Genomic DNA, 21,624 nt, shown 5'->3' on the forward strand with positions numbered 1-21,624 from the left:
GTAACCTTTTAAAACTGAAAAATACGTGATAAGTAGGTTTAATAAAACAAAAAGTAGATTTAATAGATTTTTTTGTGCCAAGAACAAAGGTTTGTAGTTTGTAGTTGTTGCGGACGGTGCAGAAAGGCTGATTTCTTTCTTAAATCAAAAGAATATTTAATTCGTTCCATATATTTTACGCGCGAAAATAAGAATCGGCACTAAATTAAAAGCATCCAAATATAAAAGCGCACTCCAATCTTCGAAGCGCATAAATAACAAGATTCATTGCCACTAAACGTCGCATCAATGAAACGGACCCATTTTGACGTTTCATATCGCATCGATAATTGTAGGTGGCGTTACTGTCTTCGTGGAAGCGCTCAGTGACCGCCCGCGCCCGGGCCGAGCTAGTTGCTTGCCATCGACCGGGCAAACCCGCCTTGAATGATAAAAAAACACGCGCGATTACAGCCTACAATGTCCAAAACCATCTATCATGAATAAAAAACACAAAACTAAATCAAAATGTCGCCGTGAACGCGCGTTATAGTGTTAAAAGTGCGGATTTTCGACGCTATCAAGCAAGGATCAGAGTGAGATAGGTGCGCGAAAAAGGATAGGCTAGATTAATGTACCTTGTATAATTAAAATATGACAAAATTCCTTGGTGTGTGAGTGCGTGATTTTTTAAAGTGGTGCTTTTTTCAATTGGCTTGCAATTTCGGGCTAAGGAATAAATGAAATATCCTGTATCCTGCTGCTGAAAATATAGTGCGTATTCATTTTTTTTACAGTTAAATTCACATGCATGTTTTTTAATCTGTGGCATTCTAAATTTAATTTCAAATTCCATTGTTTTTTTAGAAAGGAGTTCGCTTTGTTTTCTTTTTGATGTTGGCACTAAATCGCTTGTTTTTTGTTATTCAGCCATTTTGCATAAAGATCCCAAACAATCCTGCATGGAGGTGGATTTCATTAGGCTCTTTAATCTTTGCTAATTATGTTTTATAGCTTTTTAATTAGTGTATTAAAATGCTTGTTGTTTGATATAACTTTTTTGTTTAAAGCTTCATTTGATGTTATGTTTTTGTAATTTTGTTTAGTTAATTAAGCTGTATTTTGTTTGATGTGTTTTTGTTTTAATAAAACCTTTTTTAATGTTGTTTGTCTCATTATTTCGGTGTTGTTTGTGCGAATGTTTTTGTTATTTGTACGAATCATCGTTATTAATGTAGCCTTGATATAATTAATGAGATTTGGGAAAATGGTTACCTATACCTATTTTGCAAGAAAATTTATAGGCTGGGTTGCACCATCTTACTTTGACAAACGTCAAAAATCTGTCAAACTCCATACAAAAAGCACCGGTTATCAACATAGTTACCGTTAAACTTAGGTGGTGCAACTCGGCCTTATTTTACTAAACTTTTCACATTTCCAACTAATGTCTTTTTTCTGCGAATACAACTGTTAGACCTTAATCCATCATCAGACTCATCAGATTAATTTTTTTATGTGATAGTGGCAGAATGTAGCAAAGACTGTGATCCCAAAATGGTTGAGAAGCCCTGCCACCGTAAATCCGTAATCAGAATCAAAATCTATCAGCCCTAATGGTTGAGAAACCCTGCCACCGTCAGATTCAAAAGCTATCAGCCCTTTTCAGAGCACTTATATACGTCCCAATATAGCTTGCACTAGCCATCATTTTAGAACAACACAGGTGTCCTAAAATTAACAAATCACATCGAACAAGCTTAAATGTCCACAGAAGTTTCATGAGTTACGAGATAATATGGCCAATTACATTTAGTCCAAAAAATAACTAAAATTGGTCACATCTCAAATCGGGTTTGACGGAAAATGTGCACTTGGCAAAATGAGTACTTTTCTATACTTACTAATTTAAAGCTTGAAGAGTTTGTTGTATGGAAATACATATTTTGCGAAGTGCATATTCTGCGTCAGACCCCTTAAAACTCATGCTTCCACTTACTAGTCCATGTACATTTGTTGTCACTGTGCTGTTCTCAATATAGGACATTATGAGTAGCGTAAGAAACCCAGTCACCTCTGTCAGCAAAACAACTATTTTTCAACCCAGACAAAAGGAAGAATTGTCAAAGCAATCCGAGTTGTGCTCACGCAAACAAAGCAATATCATATTTTATTGACAAACTACCAGAAGAACTGTTGTTATTCTGTGAGATCGAATTACTTGCTCGTTTATTTCTTTTGTTATTCTATCTGCTGTTTTCGCGTGTAGATTCTCGCAAACAGCCCTTTAAAAGTTTCCTGTATCCATAAATAAAGAAGGTAGGTCGGTACATACATACCTAGGTACAATATAACTAACTACCTATTTAAATACTACGCAACGGAGTCTCTTACGCGTACCTAGGTACCTAGATTAAGCAATTTGATGCAATAAACTAGGCATCATTTGAAAAATATACTTACTTATATCGTGGCTATAAAAAAACAGGTATTTTGCCATCATCATCATCATCATTTCAGCACAAGACTTTCTGATTGCTGAATATAATATATAGAGTTATAGACATAGTAGAAACATAGTTGTTACATCTCCAACTAGGAGGCCTCCCTCTTCCTCCAATGATTTTTCAAATTGGCCAATTTATTTTTAATAACATTGTGCTCTAAAATTCAATATTGAACTTTTTTGATTTGTTTTTTTTTGCTCTTTAGAGCAATATTACCTTTGAATGTCTTAAATTAATAAATGGCAGAATGCGCGAAAAGAGAGACAGCGTTTTTTAGCTATGGCTAAAAAACAAAAGAATCATACATTATAATCCATGCAGTAGTGTAAAATTCTTACATAAAGTGTGTCTTCTCACAACAACCCAACTCAAGGCTTCATTCTCCATTGTATGGTATGATTTTTTTATGAAGGTACCGATTGCGAGGTTCTAAATATTTCCCACTATGTATTTGAGAGGTCTCAAGGTCTGGGCTCTCATTATGTAAAAGGTTTACATGCTTAGAGCACGAGGAAATGAACTGGGGATTTTTGATATTTTTTATTCGAACTCCGTCTATGTTCTTATGGTTAATTTTGCTGCGAGTCCAAAGTCAGTTTAACTTACCCCCAGCGGGACAAACTTGGCCTTCACTGGTTGGGTTATTGGCGGTCAAGCTGTAGAACCTGGCTACGCAGGAGTTGCAGCGGTGGGAACGAGAGGTGGGAATAGTATTCTAAAAAAAAAGAAGCATGCTGTAGAAGCTGTACCTAAATAACTCGCGGCTCCGTTTCATTGGGCTCCGGTGGACACCGTCGGGTTTCAGTGGGTAGGCCCCGCCTTTAGTGAGCAGGTGGGGTTAGTCCCACATAACCCACTGGCCGTCCCCATCGACCTGATCGACTGTATTTGAATAAGTGCTCTTAAAAGCCAAACAATTTCGAAAGTCGTAATTTTTATTTAAAGATACGGCTTAGCAATCTAATCTAAACTAACCGAAGTAAAACCTTGTTTGCTAAACTACTTTCTGCTATTTAACCGTTAGATTGTGGGCTTACCTTTTTGTTACAGTACAGCCAACTAGCGCAACTTTAAAATGTTTACGAAAAGAATTGGTTGTAGAGAAAAGGTTTTTTGTAGTAGCGGTTTTTTTACTATAGGTCTAGCGCTTAATTCAGTCAGTGCCTGAGGGAGGATTCCGTCAACTGGGACCGCAATTAACTGGGACCGCGGTCCCAGTCGCCGGATGCCTAAAAATTTAATAATTTTCTTCCGGCGACTGGGACCACTCATGGATTTTAGTACTGTACCAATTTTGGATTGAATAATATTTTCTTTTAAGTTATCTATGAGTGGTCCCAGTCGCCGGAAGAAAATTATTTTTTTTTATGGATCCGGCGACTGGGACCGCGATCCTAGTTAATTGCGGTCCCAGTTGACGGAAGCCTCGCCTGAGGTACGAGTGTGGGAGCGGCACGGGAGGGGTTCGTTTCAGCCGAAAGACGTCCACTGCTGGACAAAGGCCTCCCCCAAGGATATCGACGAAGACCGATCCTGCGCCGTTCGCATCCAGGCACCTCCCGCGACCTTCACCAGATCGTCGGTCCACCTAGTGGGAGGCCTGCCCACGTTACGTCTTCCGGCTCGTGGTCACCACTCAAGAACTTTCCTACCCCAGCGCCCACTGCCACTTGATTTTAGCGATTCTGCGGGCTATGTCAGTCACTCTGGTTCTCCTACGGATCTCCTCATTTCTGATTCGATTACGTAGGGAAACTCCAAACCTTGTTGAAAAATTATAGACCCATCTCACTTCTGAGCCATGTCTACAAGCTGTTTTCGAGAGTCATCACGAATCGTCTCGCACGCAGGCTTGACGACTTCCAGCATCCCGAGCAAGCCGGTTTTTGAAAAGGCTTTGTACCATAGACCACACATACGGGTACGGGAGGGGTACATTGACATAGTAATGAAGTGACAGAGCATATAAATCTGAAGCCTCGCTGACGTTAGACCGCGGGTCACATAATAACCCTAAGGCCCAGAACAGACGGTGAAACGCAACTGCAACGAAACTGCAACTGCTAGTACTTTTGAGTTGCATCTAAGTTTCTGCCATAGCGTCCGTTGAGAGACCACACATAACGCATTCATCAGAATCATCAAAAAGTTGCAGTTTCGTTGCAGTTGCGTTTCACCGTCTGTTCTGGGTCTAACCGTGCCGCTACCATACCTCAAGTACTGACTGAGTTAGGCGCTAGATTTATAAAATTCAGTTGTTTTCTAGTAAAGCCAAGATTCCCGTAAAGACAAAGCTGTTCAACATTGAATTTGTGTATCATGGGGCTTCCCGTTTGCAGTGTCGTATCCCGCAAAGAACCGATCCATTCGAATTTCATACACGGGACTATTCCCACCTCTCGTTCCCACCACTGCAACTACTGTGTAGCCAGGATCTACAGCTTGACCGCCACAAAAACTCAACCAATGAAGGTCAAGTTTGTTCCGGGGGAAAGTTAAACTGTCATTGGCCCCGCAACGAAATTAATCAGAAGAACATAGGAGGAGTTCGAAATTAAGGTTCGACTTCCCTCCATTGCAAAGCGGATGACAGATGACAAACAAAGGTTTAAAAACCTTTAAGAAAAGAAAAGAAAAGAAAAGTCTTCTTTCTTAAATGTTTTCTCTTTTCTTAAAGGTTTTTTTTTTCATACACACTTACCTATGTGTCACACGATAGTCCTCCTGCATTACTGCATCCCGCAAAACTGGATGCGCGTGGGAGAGCAACTCACGTGGCCTATGTCCTTGGATTCTGTATCATAACTTTAGCTTTCTCAATAGAAATTTCATTATTTTAGGACTTGTTTCAATTTTCGGGAGGAAATTGCATCGCAGCGTTATGTAGGTCATATCGGCTACTATTGATTTACTCCAAAACTGACGAATCGCTTTGTGTGAGGGTTTGGACAGCACCAGTTGATTAAAATACTTTATAGGCTGTCAAAATGCTTTTTCTTCATAAAGTTTAATGAAATACCAACCTTTATCATTGGGAGAGGGCTGCTGAAATAATGATGATGAACCTTTTTTTTAACTACGATAGAGGCGGAAGGATGGTTGGGTGCAATAGAAGGGTACAATTTAGTAACCGATCAAGAAAACAGCAAAATGTTTGACCATGATGAGTAAGTGTGATCTAGGTTGATAGGAAAGTTGAAGATCGTGCAAAGTAGACACACAACTTAGGCTAAGTTGCACCATCTTACTTTAACTTTAACAAACGTCAAAAATCTGTCAAAGTCAAACTTCATACAAAAATATCATCAATTCATTTCAGCCACAAGTCTACTGAACAGAACATAGGCCTTCCCTCAATGATTTCCACATCACCCGGTTGGTATCGGCCAGCGCCTTCCTGCTACCTTGCCCGCTTAACGATGTTATTTTTGACTTTTAAAATCGCTTTTATTCTGAGAGGTTTGAAAAAAATCGCCTCCAAATCGGCTCACCTTTAAAGAGTTATGGCAGAGTAAAATACAAATGAGTCTGGTCATCTTCATAGAAACGCACCGAGCGCGGTTTGTGTATGCGCGCGCCTACTCATTTGTATTTACTCTGGTTATGGTCCCTGAAATACATACAGCGGTCAAAATCATAACACCTCTCTTGCGTCGGGGGTTAACAAATTAAATTGAATTTTTGAACACATGTCAGAGCCTTGTTACGAGGTAGTCCCGTGTAGAGATATTCTGGCATCTCTGGCAGTTCTGGCAACCTGCCAGAAAGTCTCAGATAGGAATGAAATGTTTCCGGAACGTTTTGTTTTGTTAAACTGTTGGATTGGACGCGAAACGGCTCAGTAAAGTTTCGGGCAGTTAACCATTTTCAAGTGTTGTTTTGCTGTTGTACATCGCTTTTTATTACAGCTTGAATATTAAACAATTCACGTGATATGTCTCTTGAGTAAAATTTTTACCGTTTGTGGTGTAGGTGTCTCTTTCTTCATCATCATCAGGTCATTTAGGCTAAGTTGCACCATCTTACTTTAACTTGGACAAACGTCAAATATCTGTCAAACTCCATACAAAAAGCACTGGTTATTGTAATTGTTAAGGTTAAAATAAGGTGGTGCAACTCAGCCTTGTCTCTACTACAGAAGCACGCGGCTCTCTTTCTAATTTAGCAGAGTCTCTTTAGATGTTTACCGTTCGTGGTGTACCAGTCTCTCTAATTTAGCAGAGCCTCCTTTAAATGTTTACCGTTCATGGTGTAAAATCTCTTTCTTCATCCTCATCATTCAGTCTCCCAGGAGCACGACCCTCTCTAATTTACCAGAGGCAAATGAAGGATTTGGTCTACACTCCCCACGCTGGCCAGACGGGTTGGGGAGGCCTGATGTCCACATTTGTCCCTTAGTAACCTCTTACGACAGCCACGGTCCTAAAAATATTGGACACGTATATTTTTATTTGTCAAACAATTTAAGTAAATTACGAAGTTATGTGTGTTGAAGTTCCGCGTCCGCGTCGTGACGCCACAAAGTGCTACACTTTTAAAAAAGCACTCCTTCACGTCACGGGCCTCTTCTTTTGAATTTTAGCTTTATTTCTGTCAATTTTCTACACTAATGAAAATTGACAGAGATTTAAGCTAAAATTCAAAAGAAGAGAAGGCCCGTGAAAAAATAAAGTGAAAATTTTCGAGTATTTTTTGATAAGTTAACTGACGGACTAATTCAAGCTCTTGCTTCTTCTTCTTCAAACCCAGGAAACATCCCTATTGAACTGTACATTTGTCCAAATACCTATCACAGAATAGGCTCGCATTCGGGAACAGTCCCAAAGCAAAGTGGGACAAATCGAAGTCATCCCAGGGGAGTTTAACAATACTCGCATAGAATATTATGCATGTAGCAAGTTTGCCGAGCACCGAGCCAGTTTCATATTTGAATTTGAATTGAATATCTGCAGATGTGAACTAGATCGTGAGTTCGTTTCTTTTTGATTTTAAAGATAGGAAATAACTTTCAGGTTTTATTTTGGTGTTATGCCGGCTCTAGGCTCTACACGTTGGCTCCAATATTGGTCCAAAGTCCAAACGCCATTCGTCCAGTGTGGAGCTTGAATTAGAAATTGGCACCAACGTTGGGACAAACTGTTTTCTAGATTTTGACGAATGGCGATGTAACCAATATTGGGTCCAACGCATGGAGCCGGTCTTCAATTTCTTAACCGAAAGATGCCATGACTTATTGTTAGGTATAACAAGGCTCCGCTACTGTTTGTCTGTCTGTCTCAGACTGCAATGTTTGAATTGTAGGTAAATCTAGAAAAAAAATCTGTCAGTACTGACCGTTAATTAAAAATTATGCGTCTTNGCGGCGAAGGACGTCTTTCGGCTGAAACGAAAGAACTAACGCTAAGAGATCTCTCTATCGAGGGCTAAGCTAGAGAAATAGCCAAAATGGACCCTCGTAAAGCACTTGCATTTGATCTGATCACCATGAAGTCCATGGTCTTGACAATGACCACACTGAGTGAGAAGAACCTCGCAAGTCTCTTAACTTTGGAAATGATCCAAAAGGCTGGCAAGTCGCCTAACGAATTCTCTTATAGCTCAATTAATCTGACATTTGTATTGTTAAAATTATGGAAAAGGATTATTCTTGCTCGTTTATCGGTCATTCTCCGGATCTGGATTATTTTGTTGATTACCCCGACCTTTTTTATTTTTTAATTTAGAGTAAGTTTAGGTAAAACATTTCAAAATAGACATTATTACGAGCATATTTTTTATATTGGCCCATCTGTAGCAAGCAGGAATAAAAAGTTATGCNCCTTTCGCACGACAAGGAAGACTATAATTTTCTTAGCCGCACGGTAAGCGAGACGTACACCAGGTCTATAGACCTGGTTTCGCACTCAACGTGTTAAAATGTGCACGTAGGTAAATAACAACGTTTAATCGGTCTTATTTAAATAGTCATCATCATTTTGTTCAGCCACAGGACGTCCACTGCTTAACATAGGCCTCCTCCAGATTCTAGATTGCCCGGTTGGCAGCGGCCTCTATCCAGCGCCTTCCTGCTACCTTTAGTCATCTGTCCTGTAATTTTCCCATCGAAAACCGTTAAGTAATATATCTTAAAGAAGAGTGTTCTCAAATAAAATAAACATCCCAAAAGTTAGATCCATAAACCAAAAATTATTACAGTTTTGTCGTAAAACGTGGCATTAATTCTAAATATTTTCCTGCAAAGCGGAAAACTCAATAAAAATACTTAGTACGAGTTCCCAAACAGCAGTGTTGGTCGTAAAACCGCGGGTAAGCAATAAAAACATTGTAAATCGTACGCATTTTGATATAATGTTGCCATTTCACGTACTTACAGGTGAATTTTGGAGTTTACACAGTGTTTTCAACGACTTCTTGGTGATCTTTTGGATCTCTCTCTAGTAAATCTTTTACTAATATTTTTTTACTAGCGGCCGCCCGCGACCGCGTGGACCCCGTTTTACCCCCTTAGGGGTTGAATTTTGCAAAATCCTGTCTTAGTGAGCACCTACGTTCTAAAAGGAACCCCGATGCAAAATTTGCTTTCGCTTTTATAGATAGATCAACAACGAGGAAGCTCTTAGCCTGCACCTCACCTGATGGAAAATGATGATCAGGCCGAAGGAAACGCACCTCCAGCTTTCGGAAAACAATGCAACTAACTAGTTAAGGCCATGATTTCCCAAATTGTCGATATTTGACCGATTTTGTTTGCAGATAGCTTCTAAATTAAAAGATATTTTAGCAAATAAAAAATTGTACGAGTAAGTTAATGTCTTTAACGAGGGCGACAACTTTTCCAAAACACGATATTGCATAGTTTGTCCGATAAAAAAAAATCCCAAAGAAGTACGTCGACGGCTTTTTTGTTTTACTCTCATATATTCGTTTTTAACATTTTACACTTAAAATATATACTAATAGATAGGACTTTGTATTTTCTAGGTCGACAACTTTTCAAACTTTTGTTATTGCGTCTTATTTAGTTACTATGTTGAAAAAATGTAAAAAAATCGGCCATGACGGCTTGGACAATCTCAATCAGTCGCGCGGTGGCGCTTCCGGAGGACGGACGCGTGTCAGTTTTATTCCTGTGACAGTTCGCGATTTGTCAATATTTTTGACAAAATCGCCTCGGTCTGGCGGGTGGCGAGTCACAGTATAATAATATCAGTATTACTGGAGAAAGCTAAGAATTTTCAATCATGATACATAGTACATTTTCCAAATATCAGATAAAACCAATGAGTTAAAATTAATTTATTTATGGGAAATTATGAGTCAAGCCGCAGATATATTTTAGGCTGTTTTATACAGAAATTTTGTTTATTATTTTTTCCACGGTATCTAACCTTTGATTTTAAAACTAAGCCACGGGAATAAGAAAGAAAGATACATTTATTACAATGGACATCATACAAATACAGGCAATGACATAGATGACAGTGGCACATAATAATGGAAGAAGAAAAAAAAACAAGAGTAAACTGAGCAGTGCCACCCATTCACCAACAAAATTCCCACTGCAACGGGACCCCACTCAGCATATGCCGTGGCCCACGGTGACGAAGGCCACGGCGCTGGTTTTCAGTGTGCCCCATTATAAGGCTTCTAAAGGTGAATATTAAAAGGCTTCTAAAGTTCTAATATACTAATTCGCCTTCTTTTAAATGCCACCTAACTATTCCAAAGAAAGCGTCAAATAAAGAACAATATTTATTATGACTTGTCCTCCTGGTTTATATGTTACGGTGAATATAATAAAAATTATGAATAATTACCGGTTATTATGAAATAATTATGATTTGGTAAATGTGATTAATATGAGATCATTTATATGTATATGTATCGGGTTGCCAGGTGTCCGGCTTTAGCCGGACATGTTTGGCTTTTTACGGTCTTGTCTGGCCAAATATTGTCTTGTCCAGCCTGTCCGGCTTTTGTTAGGCTTTTTATGCGAAAGAAAGCCGAGCTACGGAATAATATCAGGATGTTGGGCAACCGATGATGATAGTACTTTGTGAGCTATGACACTAATTTTAAAGTAAAATGTCCGGCCAAATGAAGCACAGAGTCGTGTTTTTGGACCTGGAAACTCTATGTATGTACATAGTCTGTTCAAAAATAACGGGAATTTTCGTTTTTTCAGAGAAGTATTTATTTATTGATCTACATCAGTATTTAAACTTTTAAAATAGTCCCTATTATACATTATACACGTGTGTTAGCGCTTCTTTCAATTCTCAAAATACTTCTTAAAGTCGATCTTTGAGATAGCTAATACATCGATCGGCGAAGCGTGTTTAATGTCACCTATGTCTGTAAAACGATGACCCTTTAAAGTTATTTTTATTCACGGAAATAGAAACTAGTCATACACAGCCATTTCCGGTAAATGTGGAGACTGGAAAATTGTTACAGTATTGTTTTAGCAAAAATTCGCGCCACTTTCACTCAAATTCACCAATTTTCGAACAAATTTTGTTACCATGTGTTTCATACCGACAAAAATCCAAAAAATATTCATAGCATTAGTCAAACGATATGCTAACATCATCAGCATCTTCCCTAATTGTGATTCGACGGTGTTTCATAACCACTTCTTTCAGTTTTTTCACATTTTCATCGGTTGTTCATATGCTGGTGCGTTCAGAGCGCTCTCTTCTATGTATTCATGGTCTTCTTAGATACGATTTTACCACTCGGAAACTCTTGATCCACTCACAGCAGACTCACCAAAGACCATTTTTAACATTTCAAACACTTTTCATTTCATTTTATAAGCAAAACTTGATTCAAATTCTTTAATCGTAAGGAGTTTGTTCCACCGTTTCTTCTCAACACTTGCCATTTATGTTTGTCTCGAAGCGCTGGTAGGGCCCAAATGGTAAGGAGATATGTAAAGTGCCCCATAAGGGCTACCTTTTTTTTTTAATTATTTACTTTATTTTATTTTGACGTTCATAAGTGCCACTTGTGGTCTAATCTGAATAAATATTTTTTAATTTTCCTAACAAACAAAAATCGCCGAACTTATAAAACACGTGTAACAAGTGAATGACAAAAGTTCTCGATCGCAGCCTTTGAAGGTCCCATTTTTGGGTTTTTCGCTTATATCTCAGAAACTGTCTAAATAAATAACTATGCGTCCTAGCGATATGACTACTGCAAAAAAATGAAAACTCATTTAATTTACTACTTTTTCAGTCAAGTTTTTCGATAATATCTTGTATGGTTTTCGAGATGTCTGCTCTTCTACATAGTTTTGTAAAACTTAAACATTTTTGTCTTATATTTTCAAATAATTATGTGGAAATAGTTGCCATAATTTACAATAAGATGATAATTTTAGGTACTTTTTGATGATGAAAGAATATAAGGCGAGTCATCAATTCAGATTTTTCACAAATTTTTAAAGATGCTGAATTATAAAACTAGATGGCGATACAGTTATTTAATTGATACCATAAATAATTATTTTAGAAGTTTACTGCTTGAATCTGAGTTACAAATCTAAAAGGGCAGAAGAGGACCTCTAAGCAAGTTGTTTTGAGGATTGTTTACTATTTCCGGGTTTACAAAAATTAATTTAGAGTCATTTGCATAAATAGAATAGCAAAATGTAAAAGAACTGTATAGAAATAAATTTATTTCATATTATAATGAAGTTTAAATTTTTGTGATCATTTACTACTTTTGTCGGTAAAAAGTATTTGTTTGACTTAATATTATCATCTATCATTTGACATTATTGATTGACAAACATTTGTGTCCATGGATTATAATAATGTTTGTTTCGGGCTGGGTGTTTTCTAACCATAATAATATGTATTTATTTTTGTTATGTAAAAGTATTTAAGTATGTTCATATCCCATAGTACAAGCTTGCTTAGTTTGAGACTAGAGGCGACTGCGCCTTGATATTTGAACACTGGTTCAAATATTATGTCGAAGGATATTTATTATTTATTTATTCACTATTTGAAGATTACGGTTTAATCCAACTTACGGCTTGTTTTTACACTGTGGCGTCATCGCGTCGCGCAATGTCAGCGCGAGTGTCAGTTCGAGGTGTGCGGGGGCTGAGGTAAACGAATGCACGGCATCGAGGCGGTAAATCCTAGCCTTAACATGGTGCAAGCTAGGCTTGGGTAATATACAAGTACGAGTAACTCTTATTACATAATTTATGATCGATAGTCAATTTATGGCAGCTCATATTAGCATTTTTATCATGGTCATAAATTAAAGTCTAAGATAGTAATACGGTAATACCTACTCGCATAACAAGAGTGCCCGGTGATATTTTACAATCAATGTTTCTTTTACAAGGAACTTCAACGAGGAAGCCCTTGGCGTGCATCCCTCCTGATGGAAAGTGACAATCAGGCTGAAGGGGGAAGCGAACTTCATCCGGAATCCTCAACTACAGAGGAACTGGCTATGTTACCCAACTGGCGGAACATAACAATGATGTTAACATTGTTGTTCAGGCGACAGACTTAGGCCCGGTTTCCACCAAAGCGGAGCGGAGAAGTCTTTGAATAAATAACCAGATTTCATTATTTCCAACTCTCTTCTCCGCTCCGCACAAATTCTATTAAAAAAAAATTGACGGCCTGATACTTTTCCGCTCTGCTCTGCCTTAGCGAAAACCGGGCCTTAGGTAAGATGGTGGTACTTTGCTGGGCGAAATAAGAATAAGCTTTAACACTTTGAGATAAAATACGCTAGTAATACCAGGTACAGGTAATACTCAATTTATTTCTTTCATTTCATTTTAAACATTCGAATTAACGGTAATTATTCGTCGAATATCAACACCGGACATGCGCTTGGCTCGTACCCAAACTGTGAGTTATTTAGACACATGTACACAAATGTTTAATCTATCTTGAACAATACTGATAACTAGGTTATTACATCGTTTCACGGTGGTCCTGGGTTTGATTCCCAGTACCGACATTATACAGCTGCGGTCATACTGGCCAGTTTTCATTTTTTTTTGCATTACAAGGCAGGTATTTGACCGCAATCGCACCTGGTGTTAAGTGAGATGCAGTCTAGGATGGTACATAATCTGCCATGTAAGTGCCTTCGTTCGTTTCAGCCGAAAGACGTCCACTGCTGCTGCTGCCTATTTATACTTTAATGCCAAAATTTTAACATTAGGTGAACTCACTCCTCGCCTTAAAAAGGCCCAGACTATAAGTAGTTATATGACTAATATTCACACCTCTCATCCTACCGCTGCAATTCCTGTGTAGCTTCCCACCTCTCATTCCCACCTCCCCTCTCGCTGCAATTCCTGTGTAGCCAGGACTGTACTGCTCCGCCCCTATTGGCTGCAGGGTGAACACAAAAAGAATACTTATTTCAAAAGAAAGAAAATAATTATATACAGGGTGTTAGGTAAATGGGTATATGAGCCGAATTATTATATTTTAATTTTCATTTTCATACAAATATATTTATTTTAATTTTCATACAAATCGGATTTTATTTAATTTATTTTGTATGAAAATTAAAAAAATTAAAATGAAGATATCAATTTTCTGACTTCACCATACCATTTATCGGTCATTCTCCGGATCTGGATTATTTTGTTGATTACCCCGACCTTTTTTATTTTTTAATTTAGAGTAAGTTTAGGTAAAACATTTCAAAATAGACATTATTACGAGCATATTTTTTATATTGGCCCATCCGTAGCAAGCAGGAATAAAAAGTTATGCGACATCAAAATTTTCATGGTCGGGGTAATCAAAGTTGGGGGTCAGAGTAATCAAAAATAAAACAAAATATTTTATTTTCTAAGGTTTTTTTTTAAGTTATGGTAAAATAAATGTTATTATAACTAGCCATTTGTTATTTTGATGTATAAACGACAACATTGTAAAGTTTCAATAAAATCTGTTAAGTAGTTGTTGCGTAAAAGAGTAAAAAACATACATTTATACATTATACATATAATATTAGTGACTCAATGTCCTATGTCTCCTATATGGGACAGAAGGCGTCCACAACAGTCCTCCATCGCATTCGGTCTTGAGCTTCGTGTTTGGTCTCGCTCCAAGTCTTAACAGTGCGCCGCTATGTTTTTTTGGCGCGACCACGTTTGCACTTTCCCTGGGGGTTCCAATCTAGAGCCTGCTTGGGGATGTGATCGGGGTCCCTTCGGAGAGTGTGGCCGATCCAGTTCCACTTGCAGCGTTTATTCTGCTGAAAGATCGGTATTTCGTGGCAGCGTTCCAAAAGTTCGTCGTTTGAAGATTTTGGAGAATTCGGTGAAGACAGCGGCTGAAGAAGATCTGCAGCTGGTACGAGATAACCTTAGTGACCTTCCACGTTTCATGCCCATAGAGCAGAACTGGTTTGACGTTGGACCCGAATATTTTGATCTTGCTTGAGTCAATTTCCGTGACTGCCATACGGCTCGAAGTTGTGCGAAGGTAGCTCTGGCCTTGGCAATGCGCGAAGTAATGTCCTCTTCGGTACCTCCAGGCTCTGAAACGATGCTCCCGAGGTAAGTGAAATTGTGGACTCGTTGGACATCCTCTGCACCAACGGTGTGCAATTCCTCACTCCAGATCGCATCTCTTGGGTCTTCCGGTACTGATACCCTTGCTTTACCCTTTTTTCGGCACAATAATTAGAAGCCCCTTATGCCAGTCGTCTGGGAGTTCCTCTTCCATCCAGATGTTTTCGAAGACAGGTGTCAGGACGTTAACGGCGGAGTTTACATCGGCTTACAGCATTTCAGCGGTGATAAGGTCGAGTCCAGGGGTCTTGCCAATTTTGAGGGATAATATTATGTATTAATAGGAGATAGGATTTCATTTTAGTAAAGGGTAATTTTGCTTATTAAACGTTATTTAGTTAATCATTCATTAGTAAAATTACAGTATTATTGATTACTCGGTGACAAAAGTCGGGGTAATCAAGGTCGGGGTAGTCAAAAAATTAAGGTTTATCCTGAGCCCTGCCCAATCTGTAAGTTGAATCCCATATGTTTTAATACACAAAAATGCGGTTACATGGACCATTATTCCTGTACATTCTCAAGAACTTTCCATGTAAAGAAACCTAAAAAAACAGGATAGAGTAAATCAATCGTGCACTGAACCAAGGTCGGGGTAATCATATTCTTATCTCGATAACTCCGAAATCCTGCGACGAGTTGCATTACCGATCACCTCGGCACGCAGGCCACCACTAAAGGTTCACGGGGGAGGATAGAGCTCGTTTCTAAATTGCGTAGCTAGGGACGTAGGCGCACATTAGTGACGTGTCGGGGTAATCACGGTTAACGCCCGGACACAACTTCAAATAGTTATTTTACAAAACCTTTTAGTCATATAGTTATATCGTATTTAATTTATCAATGTTTATTTAATCAGTAATCGATTACATAAGCATTGAAAGCGGTAATAATAACGGATTAATCTATACGAGCAAATTTGTTCTGAAATCGGGAGCGCGGACACGTCGTGGTAATCAATTTTTGACAACTTACGATTTTTTTTAAATTACTTAATTAACTATTATTAACTATTTCTGTGGTTTAACAACAAGAACCAAAGTTATACTATTAGATAAAAATATTTGTTACTAAAATTTTATGATATTCGGGTACTTTTTGGCCCCGGACACGTGATTTTCTTGGCCGGTGGAATGACCCTTATATGGCCATGTTGACATGGGCTAGTGTCGGCTCATATACCCATTTACCTAACACCCTGTATTTTAAAAAAAAAATTGTTCAAGCAAACAAACTCTTACAAGGTGGACCGACGACATCGTAAAGGTAGCAGGGAAGCGCTGGACGCAGGCCGCTACCAATCGATCAACATGGAAAGCATTGGGGGAGGCCTATGTTCAGCAGTGGACGTCCTATGGCTGAAATGATGATGATGATGATGAAACAAACTCTTCAGCTTTAAAATATTAGTACCTAGTACCTGCATGCAGCAGAAACTATAACTTCACGCATATCAAGTACCATCTGAATCAAGTACTCTGGTAAAACTTTTGGTGCTGAAACGCATGGCGTGATACTGTCGAAAGCACGTAAAACTTCATATTTCAGCTGCAAAATCGCCTCTATCACTTAGGAAATAAGAAACCACTAACTTTAGCTTCATATGCCCTCGTCTGTACATACGTTCCCAAGCTTATTATATAGCAGTTATTCATGATACAAGCGCTTCATGACACTCACTGATCGATAACCTGATGCATATTTAATATGGCCTGACGCTTGCATATTCGCGAACTAGGAAGCTACTGGTGAAGCGAGTATTAATTAATTAATTTACCAGGCGATTCCTCTACTTCATTTACCATGGGCATTGCTGAGGTGGTTCGTTCCATTTTAATGGAGCTAGAACTCGTTGCAAACTTTATTATGCAGGGTGTTAGGAAAAGGGAAAGCCCAAAAACACGGATAATGATGATTCCATAGAAGTTAGGGATTGCGAAGTCAAGGAAAAAGTTTTTTTTAAGATCAAAGTAACTATTACACTATTTAGTAAAGACATAGGTTGCAAATTCTGTGTTTCCATTTTATAGAAAATCGTTATCGTGTCTCTCGTTTCGCAGCGAGAGAAGTCCTTTACCTTTCTGGATTTAAATAAAAGTCGTTGTAGGTTCCAAAGAGTTCCTAATTTTTCTTTTTCCCGAGACTACCATATGAAAACAAAATTCCTGTTATGTGTTACCATAGGGGTCACTTAAAAATCAGGACTTGATGGTGAAAACGGGCATAAATCTTGTTTACTTACGTCAGACTTTAGCGGTTTGCTGGTAGATCCTGGCTAAAGATGAGATGAAATGTAGTTAAAGAAGCTAAAGAAGAGATGGAAATAGCTGAGTAGTGCTAATATGTACCTACAAAGGATAGGACTGCATAAATACATAATCATCATCAGGTCATTTAGTCTCCATTGAAGGAGCACGACTCTCCAATTTACCAGAGGCAAATGGAAGATTTGCCCTACACTTCCCACGCTGGCCAGACGGGTTGGGGATGCCTAATGTTCGCATATTTGTCCCTCCCTTTTACAACATCCACGGGAAGAGTAGGAGCTGGTCTCTATACCACCAGAACCACGCAAAGAGTGAGACTCTTTAATAATGTCAAAGGGCGATGGAGCGGGCTATGCTCGGAATTTCCCTGCGTGATCGAATCAGAAATGAGGAGATCCGCAGGAGAACCAAAGTAACCGACATAAGTAACTCGCAGAATTGCTAAAATCAAGTGGCAGTGGGCGGGGCACATAGCTCGAAGAGACGATGACCGTTGGGGCAGGAAAGTTCTCGAGTGGCGACCACGGGCTGGAAGACGTAGCGTGGCCAGGCCTTCTACTAGATGGACCGACGATCTGGTAAAGGTCACGGGAAGAGCCTGAGGACCGTTAATTGTGGAAAACCTTGGGGGAGGCCTTTGTCCAGCAGTGGACGTCATTTGGCTGAAACGAACGAATAATGTCTACGACTGTGTTTCATGGAAATTATATTAAAACATTATTGCATGATGGCAGAAACTTCGCGTGTCTCTTGCACAGTAACAACATTGGAAAGCAAATAAATAAGCTATTATAAGTAATACGGATTCGCGTGCACTGAACAAGTAAGTTTGGACGTATAGATTAGCGGTGCAGTGGGGAGAAAGTGATGAACTACAGCGAATAGCGATTCAAAATATAAGTATTTATTTAAATAATACTAGCTGACCTAGCAAACGTTGTTTTGCACCTACCTATGACTATGTTCCCACCGCTGCAACTCCTGTGCAGCCAGGATCTACAGCTTGACCGCCATTATAAACCCAACTAGTGAAGGTCAAGTTTGTCCCGGGGGAAAGTCTTAAACTGTCATTGGACCCGCAACGAAATTAATTAGAAGAACGGAGGAGAGATTCAAAGTTAAGATTCTTGGCCAGTCAGTATCTCACCAGGTGAAAAGTGTCAGGTCACAGGTGGAAGCGAGCTACACCCCGCAACTTCAACCTAAGAGGAACTGGCTGAACCATCTTAGTTCCAACTGCCGAAACACATGTTGTTGTTGTTGTTGAGTTGCACCATCTAACTTTGACCGTAACGATAACCGGTGATTTTTGTATGGAGTTTGACAGATTTTAGACGTTTTTTAAAGTTAAAGTAGTTAGTTAAGATGGTGCAACCCAGCTTTAGGTTGCTAGCTAAACGGACGTAGTACAAACTACTGCCACCAACCAAACTGAGCATAAAATGTTATCTCCATTGGAAATCAAACTCGGCACCTCTAGGTCATAAGCAAGTGGTCTTCTACTAGACAGAGAGGTGGTTTTAAAATTTAGTTAATATTAAACAGTTGACGTGCAAATCCGTTACACTGGACTTGTCAAATATTTACGCAATTATTAATTAATATCTTCGAATAGAAATGACTCAACCGCCATTTCTTTTAGATTGTGCCTCCCAAAATGAGCATCCGAAATGTAGGTCACACGGAAGCCAGCAAGATAGCAGTCGCGATACCAAGTGTATGCTGATTGCAGACTTCAGTGAGCTTAGTGAGCATACAAGTCGTAAAGACATCCATAGACTACAGGGGGCGTGGTATAAGTTTACATAAACGTCGTCTGTGAGCGTGTAAAAAAATTACATTAAATGTATGACGGATTGTAAGTCGCCCACCCAAATAAGCTAAATACCTATTATGCTTGTGTTAGGAGTGCTTTCACTACAAATACTCGTAGGTAGGTACCACAATAATTTTTAGTCCAGCGGTCGAAAGGGTCGAACCAGTGACCTTCAGATCAGTGACTTGACACCAAAACCTTAAGGTTATTGTCACCTTCAAATTATTGTAGGTTACTAGCTTTAAACACCTACCATTATTATTATTATTATACATTATTCAGCAAAAAATGAAATAATACTGAACATGACGTTTCTCTTTCCCGCCAAGAGTCAATTTTTTTATCTGTTCATGACATTTCACTTTCCCGCCAAAAAGTCAATTTTTTATGACTTTGCGATTTGCCCATTTGGCCAGTGTCAAGTACTCATAAATTCTGTACAGCAATCTTATGTCACAACAATGTCAGAAGGACAGTTTGAAAACTGCGCACCGAAATACCGGCGCCGGCGCCGCTTGAGTTGTTTGACGTGTTGTTTACTAACAGTGCTGCCAACGTGTAAACGAGTTGATTGAGTTTTAAATTAATTTTCACTAGTTTTGACAGCGGATTCGCCCGCGTTTCGTGATCGAATTAAGAATGAGAATCAAGGTAGGGCCCTAAACCACGTCGATTCAACTTTAAATTCGAACGGATCGATGTTTTGCGGGACACTGCAAACGGGATATTCCTGAGAATGTTATAAGAAAACAGTTCCTTCAAGAAATCAGTCCTATAAGAAATCAGTTAAAAACAGTTCCTGCAAAAAGCGCATCCCGCAGCCCTTACCCATTTGCAACACTTACAAAGCTCTATGGAATCATAGAAAAAACTAAAAATAAAAATACTCGTTTTACGATTATTAAGGTAAAGATAGCCGTACCTATGTAATTATAATAAAACTTAATGCATTCCACATAAAGATCTCTCTAAGCTCTAAAGCTATACTCGTAGAACTATAATTGAGAACAAAAACAAAAGCTATGCAGATTTTATACGAGCATGAAATAAAAATAAAATGCACAGAAAATAAAAGACTAGATCTTAAAATAAATTCTCCTTTTTATTTTCTAAAACTACAGAGCAATCAAAACACTGGCCAAGCAGAATCGCATTACCAAAGACAATAAAAGAAAACCACGCCAAATTCGCGCGTAAAATTTCAAAATGGCGCTATTCAATTAACTGTCAAATTTCCCGCGCATTCCGAAAACCAATATGGCAGCCGGCCAGTAACGGCTTGGCTTCCTGTCATTTGAGCATGCTAATCTATCTTGATTGAGATTGTGATTTGTTTTGAATGGCCTATCAGAGCTTGGGATTAAACGCTTGGCTGCTCATAAATTAGGTTTGCAGGTTAAATTTTGTTGTAGATACTATAGATTGTAGCATTAATAAAATTTTCAAAGAAAATAAGCACCTGAATATTTCGAAATAGTAAAGGGATGTTTTGTTCTTAGAAATTTTAGAACAATCAAATACAACGTTATATTGAGAAGAATCTAATGCTTCTAAACACCTGCAGACTACAAACTTCCCAATGACAATTTACAGCAGCAAATTCATGTCTGGGCTTGTTTTAGTTTCCGTCTTGATGGGATTCAAAAGCATCTTTTTAAAAATGTTTTAACTATTTTTGGTGGATCGACGATCTGGTCGACGAAGGTCGTACCTGGATGCAGGAAGAAGACAAGATCGGTCGTTAAAGAAATCCTTGGGGGAAGTCATTGTATAGCAGTGGATTTGGCTGAAATGAACGCATAAAACTGTTTTTTAATCCGAAGAAAAAACTTGTTTTAGTAGTCTATTGAATAGTTTTTACTCTCACAGCATCAAACGCTTTCAAAAACAAATCAAATGAATTACAACGTGCAAATAAAAACATTCAACCTTGAAAACGATTAAGACTGAACAAAAATAGGTTTAGGAACTACTGAGAGAAAATAACACTCACAGATACTGTAATACGGTATTGTAGAGTCATTTTATCAATGTTTACTTGACTAGCTATTGCCCGTAGCTTCGCTCGTCATGTATTTCGATCTATCACTTAATCTTTACCTACGCGTAAACTATAAATTTACATGGACGTTAAATGAATCTTCTAAACGTCCTTAAATGGGACTATTCCCACCTCTCGTTCCCACCGCTGCAAGTCCTGTGTAGCCAGGATCTACAGCTTAACCGCCAGTAAAAACCCAACCAGTGAAGGTCAAGTCTGTCCTTTACGTTAAGTTTAAGTTACTTGACTTTTTGATGTGGAAATACTTGTTGGTTGTTGTCCTAAATAAATACAGCTTTGCTTAGTTTTGGACTCATTACTTTATGGTTTGGGCCTAGATAGCGCAATGTAAAAAGCTCATGGATATGTCACCGTAATATTGTGAATTCCGTCAGATTATAATCTGACGTACCTAGATAGATTACAATCTAATCTAA

The 21,624-nt window shown here is 38.6% G+C and overlaps 1 protein-coding gene across 1 annotated transcript in view; it reads left to right on the forward strand.

The window, feature by feature from the left end:
• The first annotated feature begins 245 nt into the window (after positions 1 to 245).
• LOC114365832 (Kv channel-interacting protein 1) overlaps positions 246 to 21,624 on the forward strand; it is a 46,386-nt gene continuing 25,007 nt past the window's right edge. The window contains exon 1 of the mRNA XM_028322514.1: positions 246 to 753. The gene's annotated coding sequence lies outside the window, so the exon portion shown is untranslated. The remainder of the gene's footprint in view (positions 754 to 21,624) is intronic.

Source organism: Ostrinia furnacalis, unplaced genomic scaffold (genome assembly GCF_004193835.3).
Source record: "Ostrinia furnacalis isolate ACB-3 unplaced genomic scaffold, ASM419383v2 OfSCF7657, whole genome shotgun sequence".
Classification (NCBI taxonomy): Eukaryota; Metazoa; Arthropoda; class Insecta; order Lepidoptera; family Crambidae; genus Ostrinia; species Ostrinia furnacalis.